The sequence below is a fragment of the Lagopus leucura genome, unplaced genomic scaffold, assembly GCF_019238085.1.
Source record: "Lagopus leucura isolate 7727_CA_CO unplaced genomic scaffold, USGS_WTPT01 Super-Scaffold_100004, whole genome shotgun sequence".
NCBI lineage: Eukaryota > Metazoa > Chordata > Aves > Galliformes > Phasianidae > Lagopus > Lagopus leucura.
The window spans coordinates 12,492,788-12,520,360 of NW_024962264.1; the positions used below are offsets into that span (position 1 = coordinate 12,492,788).

Genomic DNA, 27,573 nt, shown 5'->3' on the forward strand with positions numbered 1-27,573 from the left:
TGTGAATAACTTATCTACATACATTTGCCACATGGATGATCAAGAAACAGGAAATTTCAGCTGAGCATCTTCCTCCTTCTCTAAAACAGAACTCAAATCAGCACTTCCACAGGAAACAGTCTACAAAATATTGTCTGATCAAGAACAGACTAGTAAATTCTTCCTTACACTCTCAAGGGAGTTTTTCCATCTGTATCTGCAGCACTTGTGATAACTAAAAAAAAAATAATTGAGATATGTAGATGACATCACATCTTCTACCTGGAACAGCGGGAAACAAGGCACTGAGCACATTGAGTCAGCAGTAGAAACCAGTGCCACTACTGCCTTAGGACAATAGCTATTTACTGAAAGTAGTACAGCTCTCATTTTGTGCAAGATGTAACAATAGAAACTACTTCTGAAGAGCAAATAGAGAGTAAGATAGTGGAAGAATAACACAAAACCCTGAGAAAAAGGAAATAACTGAAAAATGAGGAAGAATATATTTGTAACAAACAACTTACTGAAAATACTTCTGGTTCAGCAAGCAGAAAGGAACTGCATTGCCACTAGGTACATTATAAAACAGACCTTGAACATTTTGCCTTTACTTCTCCACACAGCCCTTCCTTCTGTTGTGTTGTCTTCTGCTGTATCCAAGTAACACTGTTGTGTCTTTGCTTTTTTCTTCAACAACTATTTGTTCTTTTCAAACCTTTACACTGCTCTCCAAATTTGTTGCCTCAGCTGTTTGCTAAACCTCTGGAAAAAGGAACAGCAACATTCCTCGTTACCAAGCAACCACCAGTTTCTGCCAGGCTTGATTGTGAGAAGGCACAGGGTCCCACCATCACTGTGGCTCCAAGGCATTCGCTCAGCAAATCTGGAGCTGGCAGCCGATGGCAAGGCTGCACACTGCTCTGAGAGTTTCTTTGCAACTTAACCAGGTAGCAGAAATCAGGATGCAGAAAGTTGCTAAGCAAAATTTACAGCAGCAGGCTAGACAAAGCATCCAAGTATAATTTTAATAATGTTATTGGGTTAACAAGAATTAGAGGAATAAAGCAGTATACCCAAGTAACATCTCTCCTTTCAGCATGCAACCTGATCACTTTCAACATCATAAATACATTACTTCTTCCTCCTGCTCTGTTTTTTCAACCAAGTGCATTGTCATCTACTTCTGCTCCAATGCAGTCTAGCAAATAAGGCTGGACAGGCTGCAGTCTGCCCAGACAAATAGCGAGTTCATGGCAGTCACCATCTCTGAAGCCTCCAGTACTGCCTGTGTAGGCATTATTCAGCACTCACCATTCTCCATTCTTCTGAACGGAATTCAACTTTCTGTGAAATCATGAAGCATAGGCTCCAGAGCACCTATCACAGAATACTTTTGCTTTCCTTTTAAACACTTTATCCAGTTTGTATGGGCTTAGAAAATTGAAGGGAGTGACTGTGCTGATACAATTGTACAGTCAGTAGATATATCTGAGCCCACCATAAGCTAATAATGCTACAGCAGCAGTATCAACACAGCAGTCTCAAGCTCCAGCACAGCCTAATTTACCCACTTTCTCATGTACTGCAGTAAAGGCAAGCCTTAACAATCCCAAATGACATAGCATATCTTAAATTCCCTTGTGCACAACTCTTTACAATCTGAAAATATCTCACTGCTCACAGAGATGATAACATATCTTGCAGCACAGAAACAAGACTTCATCCTCTTTTCAATTGCTCCCCACCCTCATACCCCTTCGTATGAATTGCACCGGATATATTCAGCCTGTTTCTGAACATAAGCTGCAAATACTAATCAGATTTCCAAAGAGGCCTTCTGGATGATTGACAGGAAAGCTCTTAATAAAGGCTTTCTGGTTTTGGCATGCAAGCAGGAGAGCAAGCAAGAAAGGAAGCAGCTTGAGTTACTTGAAATGCTGAGGTGGAGGCGTTTGAGAAGCTGTGAAGGGAGAGGTGTTTTATGAGCCTGAATGGAGAGCAGCTACAGAAATTCTGATGGGCCTCCTGAAGTAGCCATGAAAAGTGGTTGCTAAACCCTAATTTTTCGTTTTTGCCATTGGTAGAGAAGATGGTACGGAACATAGTCAACAAAACACAGGTGAGTGAAGCCATCTTAATTTTCAGTTGCCTGTGAAATAAGGGGACTGGAAGTCTGTGTTTTACAGGTCATTCTGAAATTAGTGCTCTGCACAATATTTCTCTAGGAGATAGATCTGTTTTCAGAGCTGCTACTGAATTCAGTGGTAAGTTTCTAAAGAGGAGAGAGGAAGAGAACTTATAATCTCCCATGATGGTGCTGCAAATACTCTGCTGTACCTCTAAAACGTTATTCAAATTGAAACTTAACTAAATTTCCCAATGAGCACTCTAACTGCAGCACAGAGGTTAGAACCTGATCCTGGAGCACTTGTCTCAAATGAACTCTCAGAAACATCTATGACCTGAGTGAAAGCAAAGAGCAGTTCCTCTAACTTATTGATTTCATCATATAAAATCACATTAATTGCTAAAGCAAACAATCCTACATCAAAAAATAAAACAAGCATTAATTGCAGAGTAATCAAAAGCTAATAATTTCATTTGATATTCTTCATTTTGTATTGACAACTCCCATATTTTCTTTTTGTGAGAACTGATCTCTCCCTGCTTCACAAGCAGATGATATAAGGATTTTTTTTCCTCCTCCTTTGCTCTTTCTTCTAATAGTTATTCTGTTTCGAAAACTCATCCCAGTTACTCTGGAGCAAGATGGGTACAACTTTGTTTTATGAAAACTGAAAAGGTTGACGCTCTTGACTTGCCATTGCTTGCAAATTAAATGGTCATATCTTTAAAAACTTTATTCTACATAAATAACTTGAACAAGAACAAGTGAAATGAACAACTCCTTCTATTCCCCCAGCATACACAACCAAGGCGTATAACTTTTTTATACTTATTCCAGTTTTCCAGTATTAATTAGCTGTGACTTTGAGTGACCATGCATTTTTCTCAGTGGTTGGACTCCATGCAACACCAGCAAACATTAGTTTGCTTAACCAGCCTTGGAATGAAGATAACTGATGTTTAACAAGTGAAGTTTTATCCAGACTTAATTATGCAAAAACAGATGGAATTTGGTTTTCTCACAATTAGCACGAGCTGAGAATAGCTAAATTGTTGCTATGGAAGTGGAAAGGTACAACAACAAAATAACACACAAATGTCTGACAGTCTTCAAGTAGGTCCATAAAAATGTGGTTTTCACACAGATTCACCATAAATGGCACATAACAGTCATCCATTGGATGATGTCTTGTAATTATATAGTAAGAGTAGGCTACCAAAGCTGTTCAACTGCGTTTTTTCTTTTCCTGCTTGGCTCCAATCTCCAAGATAACAGTGGTAAAGCTAGGCATGACATAGCATTCATATCCCACGGAAAAGGTATGCAGCTGTTGCTAATTGCATGTAGTGAGTAGCCAGTCAAGATTTTCCTCAACCTTAACCTCTTCACTAGTGCATTTATGAGTCTTTCCAAGTTTAAAATCAGTTTTCTTTGCATCCATCATTTGTGTCAGTTATGAGTTATGCTCTGACTTAGCCTAGAAAGTGTCTAACTTGCTTCTTTTCTACTGAAGGAAAAAAAATACATGTATAGTAATTCCATAGACTTTCTCAAAAGCTGTTGTGTTCAACATCTAATTTAACTCCCAATACAGATCCATATGCACTGCCCCAAGAAGCCTAGCCACGGGATTTTTCTACTGACATTCGTGGGGTTTGGCCTGAAAGATAGCACAATAGCTACTACTTTCACCAGAAGATGTAAAGGGTAAAATAACTCACTGAAAATTAGACAGAAGTATCGCTTTAAGAAACAGCCAAATAAGCCCAGGTACCCTCAAGCTTGCCCTCCTTTATGAAATAATTTAGCTAAAGCTGAAGTGGAAGTCCACCTCAAAATGCTGCAGAATACAGATATGCTCAAAATTCTGGACTTACGGAGAGGATACTTCCCATCTCAGAGAACTTATCTTACTACTAAAAAAGGTGAGACTTATCCTACTTATACAACTGAATTATTTTGAACTTAATATTAAAACTTGCTTGGAGACGGGAAGTTTTAGCCAGTATCTAAGCTGCCTAAGCAGTATTAACTTTTTTTTTTTTTTTAGTAGTGTACAAAGGAATCATTATCAAGAGATGAATCACAACTTGGGATCCCATAATCACTTAAAAAATATGTTTTGACTGACATTTCCAAATGCTGATTTCTTCAGCTAATAAGGGAATTAAAAAAAAAAAAAAATCAGAGAGATTAAGAATCTAACATGAATTTTACAGATAGAGATTTCTTCTGGAAATATCAGTTGTTAGTTAAGATTTGCCAAGTGCCACAAATCAGAGTTGCAAAAAAATGCTGAAACATGGGTAATATGTCTTTATAAAAAAAATCCCAAAGTTTCTATTGATCTAATTTGTTCCGAGTACACGGAATTTTTTCAGCTGAAAATTATTCTTCTCACAGAAGCATTTTCTTTTTTTTTTTTTTTTTTTTTTTTTTTTTTTCTTTTTTAAGTGTTTTAGTGTTTATATTGGGTATAAATATGTCTTCACTTACTCTCAATCCAGACGCCAAGATTTTGTGTAATGCAATCCTCACTTATTTCATGATTTAACTTACTTTATCTTTCATAGTGTTTGTGTATGTATTCTCATATAAATATATAAATAGTTCATGTATACAAAAAATTTATACATATATTTTATGAATGAATTTTATGAAGAGCGTAAAGATGAAAGAGTAGAATTTGGAACGTGGGATACTGCTCTAGAACAAAAAAAGAATATGGAACTCCATTTCAAGATGGCAATATATTAAATGTACTTTCAAGTAATATTAATTTCTTCCTGCTTTAATATTTTGTGTGTTTTTAAAAGTTTACTTTAGGAATACTCCATGGGGTTCCTGGCAGAGCTGCTCTGCCACAACAGTTTATATCAACCATCTGTAGTGTGCCAGAAGCTTCCTGAATGTTCTGCCACCTGACTCAAAATTCTGAAGATTTTCATGCTCTTCTGCCAATTTTCATCCATACTATGTCTGTTTCCAACACTGAAAACCCAAAAAAGCAAAATATGTATCTAAAAGATGCACAAGGCAATAAATTCACTCATAATATCATATCCAAAAAAAGATCAAAGATGACGTGAATCTTTATCTGTGGGCTTTAATCACAGTCACATACTCTGAAAATCAAGTCAAAGAGCAAGAAAGGTCCTTTCTTTACTCTGAAAATCAAGCCAAAGAGCAAGATATAATTTTAATTTTGTTATCTGAAGACACAAAACAGACAGAACTCACTACCATTTCCTTTAAGCACTTAAAAATGTCATAATAAGATAAGATCGATTTCTATTTCGGTAGTGACCAAAGACTTTTTTTTTTTTTCTTGTCACTATTGACAGCTCTCCTGTTGATGATCCTATGTATAAAGAAGAGATAATATAACTGTGCTTTGACAGTGTTTCATCAGTTAAAAAAACCAATCTCCTGGAAAACACAGTAGAGTATGATATGCAAGACTAAAACAAGCAACAGTGGAAAAAAGGGATGCTAAAGTAATAGTAAGTTGTGCTCACCAACAATAGCAAAGGGCATGACTCAAGAAATGTATATTTATACAATATGGGAACAGATAACTGGGAAAATGGATCGGCAATACGCGTTAAGCTCAGTTAACAGAAGGGTTTCTACAGAGAAACAGACTCATCCTGAAAATGAAGGTAAGTTTGATTTTCCTAGAGGCTAGTAATAAATGATTTAATTCACACTGACATAGGAAACACATAAATGAACACTGTGTGATGAGAAGGAGCTGTGAAGTTTTTAGTGGCGGGGAATGTGCTTTGCTTTTACATTCTGACTTAAGAGTTTAGAAATTCTGTATTCAGTTAAGTAACAAAATCTGCCTTGATCACCTTGTTTCTCTGAAAAACATCTGTTCTGTGCATTGTCCCAAAATATATCTCCTAACGGAGTCAAATCTTCATGGAGTCAGTCTCAGCAATAATTAATACCATCATTCAAGAGGGTGTGAAGACCTAGGACTATGGGCTAAAGTTGTACATAGGAGATGGACACTATAGGAGAGAAAAGCCAATTTGCTTCTGGATGCATGAGAGCAACTCTATAAAAAGTTCCTCAGAACTGAGTCAGTCCCACCCCTTCAAAAGCTAAGAACAAAAACTTGGTTCAGCTATTTCTATACAGTTCCATTGAGAGTAGGCTAAAATTCATAAAAATCTAGATGACATTTTTTCCAGTTATCGCATTTTAAAGGAGATGAAAAACACCACTTGGTAACAGCCTATGGCTGCCTCAAAACAGGTAACTATAATGTATCAATATCATTTAAGGCCACCTGACATTTGTGTAATAATCACAGAATTGTAGCAGTTGGAGGGACCTCCAGAGATCAACGAGTCCAACCGCCCTTGCTCTTCTCTTCTGAGTACCTGCACGTTAATCATTCATAAACCAGTTCCATAAATCCCGTCCATATCACAGTGGTTGGAAAAGATTACTGACACCCCTTCCAACTTAAGCCAATTGAAGCTATGATTCAATTTTGTTCTACGAATGAAGATGCTGTGAAGTGCTGATTACTGGTCACTTCAAGCACAGATAGCTATTCTACAGCCCAAAATGACTCTCTAATTGTCATTACCACAACATCAACTTCAGTGCCCAACTTCCAGCTGGCTGCACAGGTACAGATGCCGAGACTTCTCAGAGCCCTGGCCACAGTTTCGAAACCCCAGATAATGTTAGCAATTCAGGCAACATGATTTAAAACAAACGTGTACTCAGGCTTTGCTAGAATAATCCTCCTCTTTTAAGTGTGAGTAGAAAAGGACCACATTATAGATTTATTTTGCCATAGTATAGCCAAACCAACGTTCATTCCTATCCAGAATATTGGAATCTCAAGATTTATATTAACTCTTAATGGGTACTGCAGAAACTTCCCAAACATGCTTTACAGTTAATGTATTTCAGCAAAACAAAGATGTGAATGCGTATATCAGACATTGTATAGTTTTGTTTTGTTTCCTTCTGCTTTGCCTATCTCAATTAAAGGAATGCCATTTTTCTTGGACTCCATACCTTGATTAAGTTAAATTTTCAAGTCCTTTAAATATGCTCAACATACATTCTTATGCAAGGCTGTAAAACTCCCAAAGCTTTTTGGGAAAAATGTGAGTATTCAAAAGCCAAACTCCTTCTTGAACTCTCCTCACATTCCCTTTGATCTTTTAAAATGAATAATGACTTTTCCTCAGCAACAGGTTTCAGATGGTTTCCTTGGATTTGATACTGATATTAAGAACACCAACAGCTGTCATTTGCTTTTCCAGACTCTAGACAGTGAGTAAGAAATGTGTTGGCCTTCACATAAACTCCCCAGCTTTTGCCAACATAATGGTTCTAAGCTTGCACTATCCCCATGCCACAAGATTAAGTGTACCTGAAGACAACATGCAGATAAGGTTCCATGTTTTCCATAGGTCTTTTTCGCCTATATTCTCTATTATTGTGTTTTCCTTTTTACCATTGCTTTTATAAAATTTACTGCAGGGTGTTAGATAATATCAAGAATTTGCAAGTTATTTTACAAAAGGCTATGAGAAGCTATAGGTCAGTAAAAGCAGAAAGAACCACCACATTCTAGTTTCAAGCCAATATTCACGATTGTTCCACAACAGCAAAAAGAAAAAAAAAAAAAAAGCATGTACATGTTCCCACCATCAACATCACACTGTTCCCTGTGACTGTACAAACACTTGAGTTACCCTTCTTTCACTTGGTCTTCCATCAAAAGCAAGAAGTCTGCTGTACCCAGTAACAGGATACTTAGTCCATGTTGAAAGCTACTACTGATTCTGTCCTCCACATAAAAACAGCTTTCTTCTCCTCTTTTGGTCTCCATGCTTTTCTCAAATATTTTCTTCCCCCTCTCTCCTACACCCTCCCCTCCCAGTCTTCTCCTCTTTTCCTTTTCCTCCTCTGAAGAAAGGCTCCAAATGCATACATTTCTCAATTGAATTTGTGGGGAAATGAAAGCTGAGTGAACTTTGTATTGTGTTTAACAGTAATTCATATACTAGAAGGAATTTCAAATTTAAGTGAAACATTAGAAACATACAGAACAGCTATTCCATGGTATAGGAAATGCTTATCAAGATATCATTTATGATATTTGTAATTGCTTCTTGTAATTTCAGTAATACAAAAGATCTTAGTAATAATGAATGTTTCATTGCATTTATTTTTGAAGTGCTGTCTGAAACCCTCTTTAAAGAGAATACTATAATTAGACTTGTCTGGAAACAACTTGATTAAACACTTTTCTTTTGAAAAATGCTGATTTGCTAGAATGCAGAAATGCTAGAACAGTAGCTTCGTGAAGAAATGTGTGTTCTAATGAAATTTTCATGAGGAAATTTTCTCAAGTCAAAATGGGACAGACAAAGAATGTAAACATCCAGCTTACAGAAGTAGTACCTTGCTTTGCTCTCTTGCAACAGTGGCATAACCACAAGGCTGATATGGTTTGCATTCCCTTGTAATTGATGCAAAATAAGCTGCTATGATATTTTATATTATCTCAAGGTTTATATTTCCTTCCACAACTATCTTCTCACTTACTTCCTCCACAGCCACCTACCGATTCCTTACTGTAGAAATCTTGCCACTTCGGCTTATCAGATTGTCCTGTTACTATATTTTCCTTGCCTATGCCTGCATGTGTTATACTAAAACTGATGTTCTTTTAATCCAGAACATTTCTTTCTACCAGGTCACAATCTACACTGCACCTAAATTAACGAGAGCATTTTTAGTCGAGTGTTTTCCTTTGCCTTGTATATTAGAATCAGTGCAATTTTATCAATTCATGTCACTGAATGGAACCCTAAGACAAACACCCCAAAATCCTACATTGCTTAAAATTTCATGAAAACATCTTTAAAACTTAATATCTGTAATCAGAAATACAGTAAATTAGTCAGTCAGTCAAGACTGAAAAACTACTGTGACATTTTCAATATACTTATGAATTTCACAAAGAAATGCTCTCTGGAACGAGTAGGATTGCATGATATACTGTAGCAGTCTGAAGCCAAAACGAACAAGATCTATGAAGGTCTTGAATAGTCTGCTTCCAGTAAAGTCTAGAGTCTCCCAGACTTGTTACCTGGCACATGAGCTGTATCATCAGTTCTCATGAACAGATTGTGAAATTTGCAATTTCCTAGGAAAAATTTTGTACTGCAATCTACCCTGATATTTTTTCTGTTGTCAGGCTGCTCACTTCTCATGCCAGCTGCTCCACCCACCTGTTCCCCTGTGTATAACTTAATAATCTACATTTTACATAAACTAGAGCAGACCGAGGAAGTGTAAACTTTCAGTGTAGGATGATTGCACAGGGCGACTCTGGGGGAGTAGAATGTCTGGCAGCACACAAACCATAAGTACATGATTTCAATCAGCAGTAACGAATAGATCAGTTCAGCGGTAACGCTCATTAAGGTGGTGGTTGTTAGCAGGATCGATTCTGCAAGGTTTTGTTCATCTTAAAGGCACAAAAACATTTCTAAGCAAGTAGAATGCTTTTCCTTGCTTTCTTGTCATTTCTCAAAAGTCAGACTGAGGATTCCAGATCCAGGCAGAAATTCTACCTTTCACAGTCAGAGGGACAAACATATTTTCAAGTCCTTCATTTAACAAAACAAGAAGAAAAAAACCTATATGTACTCCACAAGTCTTCTTTAGAACTTCCTAAACTCTCATGTTGAAGTGACGGTGGGTATTTCTTACAGATTTTGATAACCTGTGGTTTCAATCTCACAGTGTGAATTTTGTGTCTGGGAAAATAATGACAGTGTTACAGAAAAGAGTTCTTCCTTCAGCCATTAGTTACTGAAGAGTTAAGAACCCAGGAGAGCAACCAAGCTGGCTAGGCTTCCCTCCACAAACAATAGAAGGAAGTGAATTTTCAAATTTTGGTTAATTCCATCTTTCATATGATGGAAAAAAACATCTTGGAATTGCTGATTGCCTCATTAGTCAGTAGAAATGTGGAACTTTAGAGTTAAGCATTTCAAGTTGGAATGTGGCAAGTCTACCCTAAAAGATTGTCTTGCACACCTCAGTACATTAATATACAAGTATCCTCATAACATTACATTAGGAATGCCTATATAATTTCCTATTACCATTATAAAGTATCAAATCTTTAAATGTAAACTTAAGTACACTATTTTTCAGTACTATATTTGAATAGTTTATAAATTGAGACAAATGTTTTCACTTTTTTCAAGCTGGTGGCAAGTTTTTCCCCTTTAAAAGTGGGAAATACAGACTAATTAGCTTTCTAATGTTAGGTTTGCATGCCTTGGTTTTAATTGTACATTCATTTAATTGCAATTTTTTAAGTATTGGTAGGGTTTTAAATACTGAATAAGGTTAGTTCAGCCAACTGACAACTTGGTATAATTGAATGCTATCATCCTGCACCCAAAGACTTCATCTTTTTTAGTCAAGCAGCACCACTGCCTTTACTACATTTAAGTACTTTACTACATTACTCAAGTAAAATGAGCAGAAGTTGCCTGAAAGATTCTTAATTAGATGGCTAACTCACCAGTGAAATCTGTAGGGAAATCAGAGGTTTAAGTCTGGACAATTAAATAATCTTCATGGACCCGAGCCTTGGAGTACTGAGCCTGCTTTTTCACTCATTACATGTAGCTCATCATCTCACATCTCACTCTGGATGCTGAATTCCATTTAAAAGCTGATGGTGGCTTTAAGGACCCATTACCGGGAGCACAGCTACATGAAAGGGGGAGAGTCCACTCAGACTGTAGCAGTTGAACAAAGAAATGTTCCTGAGGATCAGGAAAATGCATCTCAGCTAACATGCAGAATTAACACACAAAGTGATTAGCAGGATCTCACTGTGTAACTTCAAAGTAAAAAACTACGAAATTAAGCCTGCAGTACACAGAAAAAAAAAACAGGGAGAATTTTTTTTTTTTTTTTTTTTTTTTAAGCCTATGCACAATAGGCTGAAGTGTAATAGCCTAGACACAGGTATATTCACAGCGTTTAGAGAACAACAAACTAAGGTCACCAGTGAGTTCAGAGAAAAGGGATAGGATGTTCTCATTCATTTTGAAAGCAATGACAGACTTTCAGTCCCCCTCATTTAAGACCAGGATCCATTAGCACTATAGGTACCTGTATTGAATTTAGTGCTTCATTATACAGAAATACTGGAAATATTTCAGCTTGGTTTTCTTAAACATTATAGTTACATTGTGTTCCACACCCTTCTCTTCCTAAGTTCCCTAGCATTCTGTTGAGTGTTTTTCCAAGAGTATCTGCCCTTTCACTGTATTAACATTGTTATTAGCACTTACTTATAAAAACAGATAACCACTGCTACTGGTTTTCCTCTAAACACCTAATCCTGTATTTCAGACATTATTACACAAGGTGGCAGCCAGGAGCACTTTATTTTCACGGTTCTGGAAGAATTTTTCTGTAACTGAGGCAAGATGCAGTGCTCAAACTAATTTACACATGAACACACAAGCAGGGTATTCTAACTCACTTGACAATACAACACAGGCTGGGTGCTTCCAAAACCCTTTACCTGTTGCTTACAGCCACACTTATATGATATATTAGCACAGATAGATTTTACATGTAACAGTTCTAATGCACCAACTGCACAGTGTGGGCCCAATAAATACTCATTACATGTGTGACATACTTCATTAAATTATTACAGTGTTATGTTTAAGAAAGAGCAAATCCTGCCAACATTTCTGTATGTGCTTGGCTTCACCAGGCTGACTCCTTCTGGCATCAAGTATAATGCTCATAAGATCAAGGCCTAAGATATTATATGCCTCCAGAAAAAATAACACTTGCCTTAGCTGAAAGCTACTGAGATTTCATTGTGATTACCATCAGCAGCCTGGTGAATAAACATGAGACACTCGGGAATTAACTGTGGTCAAGCATAAGGAAGAAGAATAATGTGAAACAAAGAGAGGGAGAGAAACAAGGCAGAAGGGCAGAAGTTAATTCTTTATAGCTTCCAAGCGCAGTAATTTATTTTGAAATGTCTGATTATTCTCACTGAAAAGTCACACAAGCCTACAAATGAGCAAAACACGCTGGAACAGAATTCAACACTAAACACATTTTCCAAGTAAAGCTTTGGAATCACTATAGATTTACCTCTAAATTCCATACTTGGTTACCACAGAAAAGTTTAATATACCTAACAGGAAAGGCAGATCTGTGGCTAAAGGCTCATTCATTATTGTTATCACGGTGGAACACAAGGTGAAACAGAATATAAGCGATCAACAAAGAATCTCATACTGCTCCATGCTTCCCTATATTTGGGAAATGCTCATGTTTAATGAAATGAAACATTCAGTGTTGCAGTGGCTATATGAATGTTGTGTCAATAACTAGCTTGGAAATGCATTCAGCTTATGTTATAATCTCTTAAATTTGGAGTACCTAAAAAATAAAGAGAAAAGTTTTCTAGCTTTGCTACTTTTCCTTGGCTAGTTCCAAGAATTAGTATAGCTCACTGTCAGACTTTCTTATATTAAATAACTCCCATTTTCTGTCAAATCCTGATTTCCATAAGCAATTCATTATTTATTTTCTGTGCTAGAGTGAGAGGACCTGAGGAAGGAACCCCGTACATTTTGCCTAGATATCAAATTACTGAGGTAATTTAACAGTGCTTCAGACAAACTAAAACTAAGATTCCTAGTATTTCTGCTGAAATAAACTTTTAAATTGGCTTAAGAACACTGTTGTCATATTCCCTGTACACGCTTCTAGCAGCAACATCATCATGCCTCCTATTTTATTAACTTGTGTTGGCCCATTACATCAGAGGCAGATGTTGATGGGAAGGTCCAAGCTCTTCAGCCATAACACCAACATTTTGTTACATTTTGTTGCCATTTAACAGATGGCAGCAGTGAGGCAACCCAAGAGAATGTCTGACATGGAAGTGCATATAAAACAAAGGCGTGTCACTGAATTCCTCCATGCAGAAAAACTGATGCCCACTGACTTTCATTGATGCTTGCTAAATGAATATGGAAACCAAACATTGGATGGGAGAACAGTGAGGCAGGATGTGGCCAGTTACAGCAGTGGCAACAGCAATCCAAAAGACGAGCAATATTCTAGCCAGCCATACACAACTGCCACACCATGAAATGAAATTCTTCTTGATCAGCACATTCACAAAGTCAGCTATTGGTGGTAGCTACGTTGAAGAACAGTGTTTTGCAGCAGAGAATTTACTCTAACGCAATTTATTTCTCACTTTGTATCTGCTGTGGTTTCCATGAAAATAATTAGAAGGCATTACTTTCAGAGCAACCTACATATTTTCTCACATAGAACATTTCTTATACCTAACCTGTGGAATCTAGGAGCCCTTCTCAGCTCATTGCTCTAGCTGCAGGCTCTGACTGTATTCTGACTCTCTGTCGAGACAGGTTTTCACAAACTTTCCTGGCTCCCTCCACACTTATTCCCACTCCTTATTTCCCTTAGGAAGAAAAATAGACGTGAAGGGTGGAAGAAAGCTTTGGTACACTGCAGCCAAATCTTCCGCCTGGACCACTAGATCTCTGGGCACAGACCAGTGCTTAATATCATCATCATTAATTCAGCAATAATTCAGTACAGTCACTTTCCCCAGCAATTTGATCATTCATTTAAAAGATTTATCAATAGAATCTTTGAAAGATGGATCACAAGCAAAGTAATTATCATCATTTAGACTTGCATGGAAGACATGACTCCTCATTGATAATTTCTTTATTAACCACATTGGAATTGAACTCTAATTTCCAGTTACACGCAAGTGGGATAAACAAATAAGGATTAAGAGACATGGAGGACCTCCAACAGTTATCTGCCAGGGCAGCTTGGAAGGGCTAAAGATGCTGCAGCAAACACCTAGCCATGGTCCTGGCTCAGAAGGAACTTGTGAATTAAAATTTAATCAACAATAAAGCTTTTCATTTTTAAATCTGAAATGTTTCCTTCTTCCACCTTATAATACGTAAACAGTAACTGACCAATATTTGTGAAATTGTTTAACCATTTACTCATTCTTTTTTCCTTTCTCTCTTTGTTTCGCCATTACCATTCACAGAGAATATTAAAGTTCATAAAATGTTGATAGATTGCGGCATTATTGCAAGGAGATGATCTGGTTTGGAAGGAGACAAAGCTATCAAGAGAGTGAGTAATATTATCAAGCCAGCTGCTGAATACAGCAAACGGAAGGCTTCTTCATCTAACATTTCTATCTGTGCAAGAAAAAAGCACATTGCAGCAGGCTTTAGAAGCCTGATGGAATGGTAGTTTTCTTGGGGTCTTTTTTTTCCTGCAGATAAGAGATAATGAGAAGGAATTCAGGAAATTCTAACCTTATCCTAAGAGCTAAAAATTGAGAGCTGGTAGCAAGAACTGATTAATGTAATGCAAAAATCCTAGTATTGCTGAGATTTATTTAGAATCATGCCTAGCATTTTATAAGCTCTTACTTACTTGGTTCTCTTTAGGTCTGCGAGAAGCCTTTTAGATAGGCTTTTGTTTGCAAGATTCCTAACATACTCCTGCAGCTGGATTCACTCTGTTCAGTTGGTATTCCAAAAGAACCACCTCAAAAACTGGGCTAACAGCCTGCTCTCACCCATCCCATTCAGTCAAGTACAATACAGGACATCTTTACCTATAGATTTGCCACTGAACAAACTTTTGAAAGCCTAACCCTCAACAAGAATCATGACTTTTGGTCTCTCGAGAGAGAGATTTCAAATTTTTGAATCCACCATCCACACTACACTGGAGTATAATTTCCTTTTTCTGAGCTGGTGGTACATTAGAAGCAGAGGCAACAGAAGCCTGCTATCTATCTTTACAGTGATCTGACACATGAGACAAGTACATCATGCAACTTCCTCTCTTGCTAGTCAGCCAGACAAACCTGTCTATTGTTGAGTAACACTCCAATGGAAGTATGTTTTATGTGGGTCCAAAGAGCAGGATGAAGAGCCACATGGGACTTAACAGGTCTCACACCAGACTCTGGTCCACTATGCATATCCAAGAGCAGAAGCAGTCTCTCTCACACTGACCTGCCTCCTTTAAGTCATTGAACTTCGATCAGGCAAGTGTTTGCCAAATTCAACGAAATACAAGGTTCCAATTAAGTAAGGAAGCATGGGGACATACCTGCTGCTCCACACATACTGCAATTCCTTTCCCTTCAATAACTGAAATCTCAAGTTTTCAGAAATAGTCATAAACCACATCCCTTTAAAGTAGAAAGGACGACTTCATGGAAGAAGGACTAAACAAAAATAATGCTCTGCTGAAACGGACAGAGTTGGGACTTGTTTCTTGTTACTCATCTTTTACAGTACATTGTTCCAAATTCTCTTAAGAAACCATTATTTCACTACATACTTGAAAACTAATGACAGATGATATTATCTGTAATTAGTTAATTCCTGGAGATGTTTATGGGAGACATTACTTATCTTCATACCCCTTCCTGCATCCAGAGCCAATACATAAATATTTTCCTTTTTCCTGCTTTTCTCAGAACACCTTAAAATTCACAAATCAACCAGAGCCAAAAAAAAAAAAAAAAAAAATGCTGAAGAGATAAATTGGCCAGATATTTTCACTAATTAAGGGCAATCAACAAAACAGTTTTTAAATATACTTTCCATCTATGTTGCTTTGTAACACACAATTAGAAAAAAAAAAACTTTCAGTGAAATACCAACATACACACAAGATTTGCAATTTGAAGACATGCACATTCAGATGAAGGAGAGAATTAACCACTAAGGCAGAGAAAGGAGAAAAAGACAAACTGTGGCCAGTGACTATTAGAAGAAGCATACACCAAGATTTTGACTCATATTCCACACAGATGACAGAGTGCTTGCAATAGATGAATCTATTTGCAATTGGAAAGGTTTAACCCTGTATCCTCTGCTCTATGTTACTAGGATTTATCTTGAAGTATATCCAAAACAGAGTTTAAGTGTGATGTGAATTCCTGAAAAAAAATTCTTCCATCTAGCCCCTCTAGTTGATAAGCTGACTACCTCCTCACACTGAAATTTCTGTCGAAATTTCTGTCGATACCAAGAACAGGTTGGCTGGTACTTTTCACATGCAGAAAGAACCCAGCCTGATTGCACATAGCTTGCTTGCACCTAGAGGCCTTCCAGCTTGTTCAAGCACAGTCAGAATTTGCTCTGTGCCATACTGTTAGGATCATTACTTTGACAAATCAACGAGTCTCCCAAAACAGCATTATCAGAGGAGCTGTAACAAGAAACATAGCTTAGCAACAAGGAAAAAAAATCCTTTTGTCATGAAATGGTGCTACCGATTCTGCTTCTGTACTTTTTCTTGTATATATGTATTCTTGGCAGTTACTGCAGAAACTAGCTGAGTTGAACTCTGCAGGAGATGCAGATGGCTGTTTGATTTAGTTATTGGTGAAATAAAAGGAAAGTCTGCCTGTGGAAATAAAAGTGATTTGCTTTTTGCTTTCTTTTTTTTTCCTCTGAAAATGAAAGTTGCCATATAAGTAACACCCATATCCACGTTGCATTTTTGGCTTACACAGTCACCAGTGACATAGCAAGTACACAATTGTCAAATCTAGATTAGACATTGTAAATGACCATACCATTTTTTCCCTGGAGCTAAAGCTATGATGTGATCTACTGCTTTTTTTCCTTCTTTAGCAAGTGCAGAGGTCATTCTCCGGACACAAAGAACACAACACAGAGCTATCAAGCAAAAGTAATCCTCTTTATTTCAAAACAGATGACTAGCTATTTGCGTAGTTAAAAATACCAGAGTATTCCCTGGGTAATCCGCTAGCCAGTCTGGTCTACTTCTTTTCCCTATAACCCTAGGTCATTCTTGGATTAAAAAAAAAAAAACAAAAAAACGTCACCCTGACTGGCATTCTCTAATACTTTCACAACAAACAGAGAAGCACCCAAAACAATCACCTTGACTGTATTAACTCATTCATTATTTTTCTTACATTATTTAGGAAAAAAAAAAAACAAACAAAACCCTGCAACAACAACAAAAAAAAAATCTAAAAGTGAACATTGAATATCAGGAGCTTATTTTCTTTGGCAGTTGAGTTTTCGCAGTTGTGTTAAGCTGTTCTGACAGAAAGCACAAAAATGAAGGTTACTGCAAACAAACAGCAGGAAGATGTCTGATATTTAAACTTCAAGAAAGCAGAAGAAGCCTCCCCATTCCCTTGTTAACTATAGAGCCTGTGCCACCCACGAGAGTTGGTCACACTGGTTATTAAAGAGCTGTCCACACACCACACCCCTCCTAGCAATGCCCTTATCAACGTTTTATCTCCTGTCTACTAAAAAAAAGCAAGCTTCTACGAACATGGCGGCAAGCACAGGTGCCTTTGTAGCACACAGAGCAAAGATCTGGAACACAAGTCCAGCTTTCACTGTACTGAATGAGAACTAGTAAACTAACTGCAAATAATCAAGTGTTCTGGTTAGGACAGTTTATATAAGTCATCACAAGAAGAGCCTGATCAGAACAGGTGAAACAAACATACTCTCCTCGTCGCAGCTTTACAAGTTTTGATGTTGCATATCAGACTACACAGCAGTTGCACGAAAAAGGAAGATTGGAGGTGTGTTCAGAAGTAAGTTTCAGGATCCAAGCCATCAGACAGCTCAAAATAAATGGATTCTCAGGGAAATGAGAAGAATATTTTGTCCATCAGTACTACACAAACCGTTACCTTCTCCCACCCCCTACACTCCAAGAAATACCAAGACAAAAGGGAAAGGAAAAAATTTCAGCCAGCATCCAAACTTTTCTGAACTAAAATAAAGAACAGCATTCTTTGAAAACCTCAAAAGGCACTCACATTAGCTTTCTGAGAAATTTCATACTTACTAGCAGCGTCAGTCTTTTTAAAGAAAATAAGTATACACAATTTTCATCCCCATTTTAAGACATAACCACCACTTAGAAATTACTGGCAAGCTATCTTTCCTAACACTGCACTAATATAGATCTCTGGTAGCAGCCTTACACAGGCTGTCACTGCAATTCTCTGATGTAGGAGGGAGACAAGTATGTGAGGCAGCACAGACTGGCAGCACAGGCTATACACAAAGTGGTTGCCAAGAAGTGCAGAGCAGAACTGTGCCATTCAGCCAAACATGGAGCCTGAGGAGGCCTAGCAGCGATAAATAGCGACACCAGGTGGGAAAAAAGACAGAAGAAAAACAGCTTTCCAAGCAAATCCTACCAAAATTTTGATTTGTCCTCTACATAGAGTGACTCTTGGAGGAGCATGCATCTTAGTTATCAACTCTCCATCTCTTATTAGGAACCAACCCCTACATTTGCACATTTGTCCCATTCAGCAACCACAGTGCTTAAAGATGCTGACAACTGAATCAGAAAATTGTAATGACAAAACAATTATGTAGATTTACCAGAATAGGAGAGAAATCTCCCCTTCCTTTCCTACTTTACTTCTGGGCTTCAGTAAAATAGTTTAACTAGAGCAAAACCTCAGAATTGCAGGAATTCAACCTTAAATCACAGCTTCACCACTCTGACATGTGTTCTGTTCTATACTGTGTCGTGTTCTTGTTAGTCCATGTCCCGCTGTATAGCATCTGTGTGTTTCTCTACCTTAATGTCACCAAATGCTAGTTTACACAGAAGGGATTACTGAGGTTCTAGTTAGCTATGTCCTGTACAAACACAAATTAACAGCTTACAGATTTTATTTTGCAGGCTCCAACATCTGAGAATATAAAAACTGTCAGGTTATTGTCTCTTGTATAATAGTATATACTTAGGGAAGACTATAAGAACAAACAGAGTTATAAGAACCCAATATTCCTCCAGCTTCCATCAGCCTGTAGCTTGGGGAATTATCTTATCTAAGTTCCTCACGTGACTTTGAACCTATGCAGCATTTAGCATCTGTAACCTTTGGCACTGAACTTAAGAGTTGATGAATGCCATGCAAAAACTTCTCTCCTTTTTCTTGTTTTGAAATTCATGATTTGTTTTTATGGCCTTTACAGACTGGGAAAGAGAAAGATGAATTGGACCACACCTATATTCTAAATATTTACCATTTTATAGATCCAATTACATCCCTCCAATCTGCCAACTCTCACAGACTGAAGAATCATTATATCTGTAGCCACTTCTCACACGGAAGTCATTCTGCAACTTCAATCTTCCTTGCTACTGTTTCTGCTCTCAATTTCTTATAACACAAATGTTGAAGTATTTATTTTATTCTCTGTTCCATCTTTCCTAACACCCATCTGCTTTTTCTATCACCACAGATCTGACATTTCCATAGAAATGCTCCTAACTACAGTGTATCTTTCTTACAGCATTACTTTCCTGGTAATAGGTATCTCAGAACTTTCCATCACATATATACACGAAGAAGCATTTTTCTCTTCTGCGCTGTTTCCACCCATAATAGCATTCTATTTCATTTTATATACAATCACCCAAAGCCATGAGATCCTTCTTCAGGTCCTTGTAGTAAGCTCGTTTTACTACTCCGCACAGCCACTAGCATATTTTGCCACCTTCCTAATCTTACTCTCTTCCCCAGATTGCTTACACTGAATAGTAGGGTCCTTACAGAAGATTTCAGTGGAATTTGCCTGGTGAAAATCCCACAGTTGAGATAACTGAGTATTTGTTCCTACTTTCTGATTTCTGTCTTTTCAGCTGCAGTTAGGATATTTTGGCTTCTTTGAGCAGGGGGGAGGAGGGAGGAAAGAAGGGGATTTGAGGGCCTTTTAAAGTCAGAATGAATTACATCACCTTTATCAAGCACACAAGAGTCATTCCTTCAGGGAACTACAGCAAAATAGGGAGACATAACTCCCTTGCAGAAGCTGCACTGTCTCTTCCTGACCACATTTATCTACAGCTTTGCTTCCCTATGGAGACATTAGATTGACCAGTCAGGAATTTTCCACATCTTGTCCAAAGTCCTTTCAAAAACTGGTGACATATTTGCTACCCTCTACGGTACCGAGGCATTCTTAAGTGATAGCTTGTATAACACAAGCAATGGCTCGACAATATCTAAATACAACTTCAACTGTTCATTCATCTCTCTATCTCACATCACCTTTTTCAAAATGTCACAGTAACCTTCGCTTTGCATCTCTCTAAGGAATAGACCAAATTTCTATTGCCAACAATTTCATTTTAAGAGCATCCAATTTGTTTCTGGGTTTGTTTTTATTTGGTTTGGAGTAAGATCTCCAACATGAAGTATTTGGTAACACAAGTTTGTCCTGTGCAAAGTAGTGGATTACAAAGGAAAAACCACTAGGAATAATCAGACATGATCAACTATAAATTGCAGGTCTCTACTGATTTTAATTGTAGTTTAGGTTTGGTTAAGAAAATTCGACAGAGGAAGAAGGGAAAGTTTTCACTGGTGTAACTCCTACTCGTGCTGAGGCATTAAACTCTGATCCTGTGCACTTGAAGGATCCTCTCCTTTCACTAATTCTCAGCTCTGCGTATAATATAAACAAAAATGAAAAAAGATTTGTTCACACACATACACCTATTACAAAACAGCACACAGAACCAACAGATTTACTGTTATGCAACATAAGTAGCAACCAGATCACTGTTACACTAGGTTAAATGATTTGGCTCTTGTGTGGTATCATGAAGTAATACCTATTGAGTAACTCAATTACCTCAATGCCAAAAAAAAAAAAAAAAAAAACAATTTAGAAACAGGAATTTTCAAGACCTTACAGAACACAGTCAAGAATCAGTCGTAACCACCTTTTAGATTATTCCGTAGCATAGCTTTATTTGAAATATGATTAATATTTTGAAGTCAAACTTTGAAGTACAATAGAAAACAATAATTATTAAGTTAATGCTATATTTAAAGTGGCCCAATTCATTTCACTAGGCTATCTCCAAGAAATCAGTGCAAGAAATACTTCCTATTAAAGTTCCACAGTTCTTTTGCAGCAGATTTAGGACCCAGTGCAGTGGAAATGTGCCAGAAATCTGTTCTTCAGTGTTCTTAAAGACAATACAGCAGCTCAAAAGAATTTAGATATGTAAGCTGTTATGTATCCCAGCCAAATGTTAAGTTAAATAACTATCTTCTGCTAATAATCCAGAGCAGTTCCAGCAAGAACTTGTTCTTGGGACACATGCACAGTGGAACACATCGATCACAGCCTGCACCACAGCAAATGGCTGTGATCCACATTTGGTATGAGTACATGCAGATGTTGATATCTGCGTAGCTCATGAACTTCTTGTATGTTTTACTCCCTTATGTAATCTTTACCAACTAACCTGTCTCTAGAGTGCCTTATTGTAGCAGTTTGACCCACACAGCTTTTCTAGCTAAGTGTTTTCAGATTTCCTCTCCCCAGGCATCTTCCAGGGAGTCTATTTGTCCAAGATATAACTTGCTGCCAGTACAAAACCAGCAATAGAATCCTGAAGAAAGGAAAAGATAACTACGCTGCATTGCAAAGACAGGAAAATTCATATTTAACAGGCCTAAGAAAGCTGTTTCCTTCTTTATAGTAAAGCACCCTACTTCAAAACTACCTTCTAAAGAATGTATCAGTTATCAAACTAATTTAATACGTTTACTAAAGTATAAATACTGCACAAGGACACTTTAAATGATAACAAATTTTATTAACCCAGTCTATTAATATAACTTCATTATGTAAAGAATTTCCTGTAGAGAGATTTTAATCAATAAGTATAATGGAAAGTTATATCCTAGTCTTAAATGATCGCTATATAAAATCTGTTTCTATAAATATATGAGAACTGAAACAGTTGTAGAGCCACATTTTTTCATACTCATTCAAAAGTATTTTTTCTTTAAGGCAAATATTAAAATTATTTTTTATGATTCACAAGTGAGAATGGACAAAGATTATCCTAGGACACTCCACAAATTATTCACTTTTTCCAGATTCAGCATGCAACTTCAAAGTGCAGGATCTGAGAGATATCTCCCTTAACTTGAACGTCCACCATTGAATGATGCCAATCTGTTCTATACTCCAGCCATCTCTTTCCAGCCTTCTGCTCATCAGTATTTCATGGCCTAAGACAACAGCAGCACAAGCCTTTTCTTTATTTATTTATCAGTTTTTGAGGTCATGTTCCTTTGTGTAGGAATGTTAGGAACATAAACAGAACCTCTATATAAAGGTCTCCTTATGGTAAAGTCTCCCATAGGCCCATCTCTCATGTCCTTTGTCCGCCGACAACAGCTGAAAGCAGGCTTGTGGCCCTTCAGTAGCTACTTAACATATAGTCAAATACCCTATCCTGGCATACATCTAACTACCTCCTTTTGCCTGTGAACTGCCAGATACAAAGCAGATGTATCCTGACATTTTACAGGGCAGAGATGCTACAGTACTTTCCTTTAAAACAGTAAATTCATACCAACAGTATCCTATTTAATTACAAGTTTTGTGAAACGAAACTCAAAGAAGCCTAAGCTCAAGCATGATCATTTGAATAGAATTTACAGGGGTCGCTTTTCATCTATTCTGCTAATTTATATGCAAGTTATATCACTCTTCACACATAAAAAACAAACCTTCCAAGTTGCCATTTGTTATCTTCGAGTTTCCTAAACTCTAGAACTTAAACCTTCTCAATCCAAGAGCACAAAATCCTCTCAGACAGCAAAAAGGCAGTTAGATGTTAAGAAAAATCCAGTAAAGAGGTTCGAATGCAGTATGAGAGCCTCTCCAATGCAAACATAAATGCTAAATTGATCTTGAGACTCTTACTATTCTCTGTTTTGCAATAAGCCACACTACTAATGCTGCTCCTTATGTTGCCTTCAAGCATACCAGCTTCCAAGAGAGACTTACCAAATTGTTGACTCACATGCTCCAGATAGCCCATTGCCTTTCAGATTTGCATTGCCTTAGTCCCTCTATTCTACATCTCATATGAACATGTCCATTAAACTGATATGACAAATTCAAAGCTTTCCTAGGCAAAACCAACCACACCTCACCTATCATCACACAGGCCTGACTCACCTTACACCTTGATGCTGACTGATACAGCAGTCTGGACAGAGAATATCCCTGTGGAATTCTAAGATCTGAACCGTTTGGAAACAACCCTCGTGAGCAATCTCAGATCTTCCAGCCAGTCACTGTGTTTTTCCTGTGGCTAGAAGGAAGTTAATTCTTGGTGATCTGACCATTGCTCTATCTGGAACCATCAGATAAGAGAAAAAAGAGCAGGAGAGGAAGTAGAAAAGCAGGACAAAGGAGGGATGGAAGAAAATATGTAAGAATTAGAATATGAGAGGCAGATTCACACGAAGAAGATTAACAGTTGCTCTGTTAATTCAATGAAGGTCAACTCATAACTCCTGTTAGGTTTTAGGATTAGCTGGGGACTAACTGTTCCCAACTCCATTATTTATCACAGCATAGACAGTTCATCTGAAGGAAAAACTAATTCTCATCACAGACTGGGAGTCTTGATCTGAAGAGCACCTATTATACCTCAGACAAAGCATAAACTGCTCTTATATGTGATAAAATACGTGAAGAGAAGCATGGTAGGTTCACCTTTATGAAGGTGAACACTCACTGCAGAGTAACTGTCCATTTGCCATGTTAATACTACCTATGTTTCAATTGCATACAAGGATGCTAAAGCTGTATCAGGCTTTGTATCAGGCAATGTAAAGCTTACCTAGTTTAACACTTGCTGCAAAAAGCAGCAAGATATTATTACAAATGGTAAACACATTGGGATGCATTCCAAGGAAAAACAAAGTCGTGATTAATAGACTAATTGTAGTGTGTCTAGTCAAGAATTAGCATCTCCCCATTTCACTTGAGTTTTAAACACAGAACACTGATTTTTATTAACCTCTATTCAGCCTTATTAAAGTAACTTCTCCTCAGAGAGTTCGCCATTTGGAATTATTGACTCCTATTGACTTGTCAAAAATTATGATTTCCTTAACTTCTCATTTAAGTTACACAAATGAATGAAACGAAATGTTTTCTGAATATTCCTTTTTCAAGCAGAGATATAATCAGCTGTATAGATACATTTCTGGAAAAGAATGAAAGGAATTAGAAACAATCAGGGACTAATTGTGCCTCTAGGAGTAAAAGAAAATGGAGTACTGGAAGCAATAAAACACAAATACACAGAGTGCATTACAGCAGCAAAGAGAAAGGCTGCCAACACAGAATAAATTAGAGCCATCAAATCAGAAGAAATTGAAAGGGTTTTAACAAATCATGAAAAGAATGAAACTGAAGACAATGCAGGACTTTTAATAAATGAGGAGACCACTGAAATAAATGAGGTGCATCTAATGGCTGAGATACCACATTGCTTTATAGAAATCTCTTCTGTAAGGCAAGTCATCAAGTGCTAGAGAAATGTAATGCATTGTACTGACTGTAGGTGAGAGGACTTCTAAAAGCAACCTTATGTAATTAAAACTATAAAACTAAAACTATAGGAGAAATAAAAAGTAAATAATACCAGAAGTTAATTTGTTTTGTCAAAATGGTGATTATTATCAGTAAAGCCAGCTCCAGTTACTAACAATGGAACTGAATCATCCCCTATGTAGGAGGTAAAGTAAGCTGTCGACTAGAAACATCACAGATATAGATGACTGGATATAGCTTATAATCACTCTGAACATAGCTTTTAAAAAAGTGAAGGTAAATCAGGAAGAGGAACTTCTGAAAGTTACGGAATGAAATACTTCGGGCTCTCAGCTTGTTTGTGCATTATAATATTGTGTGAAGCTGCTGTAAATCAGCAGTCTAGACAAGAGAAATCAAAAGATTAATAGCAATGTTCGTAAGGGATTTGCCAGACTGTTTCACCTTTCAAAAGTCAATCAACGAAAAGCAAGAAAAGAATATTGATAAAAATTTCTGCTTATTGAGCTGAGAACATCTATCAGGAAAAGCAAGTATTAAATCTACACTTAAATGCTTGCTTTACTATAGGAAGCATTAACCTGACATTCGTGACAATCATGACTTATTCTGCCCACCTTGCATTTTATGAGTTGCCAAGTAAAAAAAAAAAAAAAAACAAAAAACCAACAATTGAAACTACCAGAAGAATATTAATTAGGAAGTGTTGGTAATAACAGAAAGAACAAGAATAGCAAGGCAGAAGACAAACAGCACAAAGGCAAGAGAGAAAAAAAATCCAGATCAGAAATTTCAAGTGTCTTCCATAAGTCTGATTTGTCACAGATGAACTGTTGCTGAGCATAACTTAAAGGTGAGTAGAAGACACTAAAAGTGTTCCTATCAACACTTCTAGTATCCTTTAACTTGACTTCACTATTTAAAAATCCCTCAGATCTGATCCAGGTGTTCTAGACCTAGTAATGATAGTGTCTGTCAGTTGGTAAGCCTGCCCGAGGTTTCTACAGTAGACTGGCAGAGCAAAGAGTGAAATGCAGGTAAGGCAGCAGCAGCAAGTGTAACTAGATCTTGTCACTGATTCACGTACACATTATTATCTGAGTCAAATTACATTCTGTGAATTTCCTCACATGTGCAATGAGACAGAGGTATAGTAATACAAGAAAGGCTTTCAGAGATTGTTTGAGAATTGGTACGTGTAGAAGACTTTTTGAACACTGTCTTAACAGTACTATATAGACCTGAAGACCTGTAACCATTTGCCCAGCCTGTAACACAAACTCTGCTTCCAGTATGGGGATTCTTGTTTGGACTTAGCTGCCTGTTTAACTATTGTCACTAGTACACTACTCAAGTCTCTTCATTTATTCACCAGTGTTCAGGGAAAATATGGAAATCGACACAGTTCAAATATTACCCTTTTGTTTTAGCTCATACAAATTACACCGTAAGATTCTATTTCTTCTCTCCCTAATGTGATTTGTTTCAGGAACCAAACAAAAAATAGTAGCTTTCAGACCTTCTGCAATCACAAACACAGCACCTCCCCTGAGCAGCAACACAGAAAAAAAAAAAAAAAAAAAAAAAAAAAAAGTGCATTTCAACTTCAGAACAGCAGGAACACAAGCAAAGGTGAACATGACCTATTTACTCCATGAAAATTATATTACTTCACTCATAATCCCCATTAATACTGACAAAAAAAGTCAAAGACCTCTCTTCCTCCACAGCTCCAATAATATGAGGAAAAACAACATTTTTACCTCAGAATCAAAGTAAACCACTCCTGAATGATGCTTTTATTTTACTGAGAAATCAAAATATTTTGCAGGTATTTATGCAAAATTTCCCTCTGCTTTACAGAGAGAGCGTGTGAAATAAACCTCCCGTGACTTGTTTAGCAGCTTTACATTAGAGGAACATCAGGACTAATACATGGCTGTGTAATTCTTTACTGTGTGATCTTAACCAAGCAGGGTCTAACTCCAAAGCAGGTTTTTCTTTGAGCAAAAGACTGGAGCAAATACCTTCCAAATGTTTCTTCCAACCTTCTGTGGTTGTGATATGCTTCATCTCTCTCAGCTTTCTAACCTGAGCACACAAATCATCACACACATTTCTAACCCCAGACACACTGTATTGCTAGGCTCTGCACAAAGTCAGCAGCTAAAAAGTGAATTTCATAGGACATAGGATTTTAAATAGCAAAATCTAGCCCCACGCATTTAAGGAAAACATCATCCATGGAACAACCACTAAAAACTACTGCAGTTTTTAAAGAAGGCATTAACATATTGCCATCCTCCACAGCGCACAACATGAAATTTTTCTCAATTAGAAGAACCCACTGACTTCACTACATGTAAATAAGGGAACCCTATTAGCAGAAAAGGGAGTTCTTCAACAATAAGGATAAAATACCTAAGTTTAAATCCTAGCTTTCCCAGAAAAATTCTAAACTTCTCCACAAGCTCTGAAAGGGGGAGATCTACCCAAGCTGCAGTTTTGTTTGGATGTCAGCCAGCATCCAGGCAAAGAGGTTTGTTTACACTCCTCTGAGAAAACAACTTGAAAGCACAGAAAATTTTAGTTGAGAAGCAGGACAGAATGGATCTATTTTAAAAAGACAAATGACGTTATACCACTTGTCTTGATTGAATGATTTGAATACGTTTATAGGCAACCAGCAATGACATGAAAATTCAAGAATGAATTGACATGTAATTCAACTAAAACTTAACAAAACAGTACACAGGGTGGCTGATACTAGTGACTTTATGATAGAACATCACATTAAGTGGTTTTTGTTCCAGCTGCAAATTCACGATTTTTTTTTCAAAGCCAGCCTCAACCAGTTACCTAAAAAGTATTTTTTATATATATATATATATATATATATATATATATATATATATA

General features: G+C 37.1%; 1 long non-coding RNA gene across 2 annotated transcripts; it reads left to right on the plus strand.

Annotated features, from left to right (window-relative positions):
* Nucleotides 1-1,841: 1,841 nt before the first annotated feature.
* LOC122180536 lies at nt 1,842-11,611 on the plus strand. 2 transcript variants are annotated; one of them, XR_006179136.1, is made up of 5 exons: nt 1,842-2,101; nt 3,705-3,817; nt 3,919-4,035; nt 5,455-5,772; nt 11,540-11,611. It is a non-coding gene; the product is annotated as an uncharacterized LOC122180536 (long non-coding RNA). The 2 variants fall into 2 exon arrangements; XR_006179135.1 differs by having other exon boundaries at nt 3,705-4,035.
* Nucleotides 11,612-27,573: the final 15,962 nt, after the last annotated feature.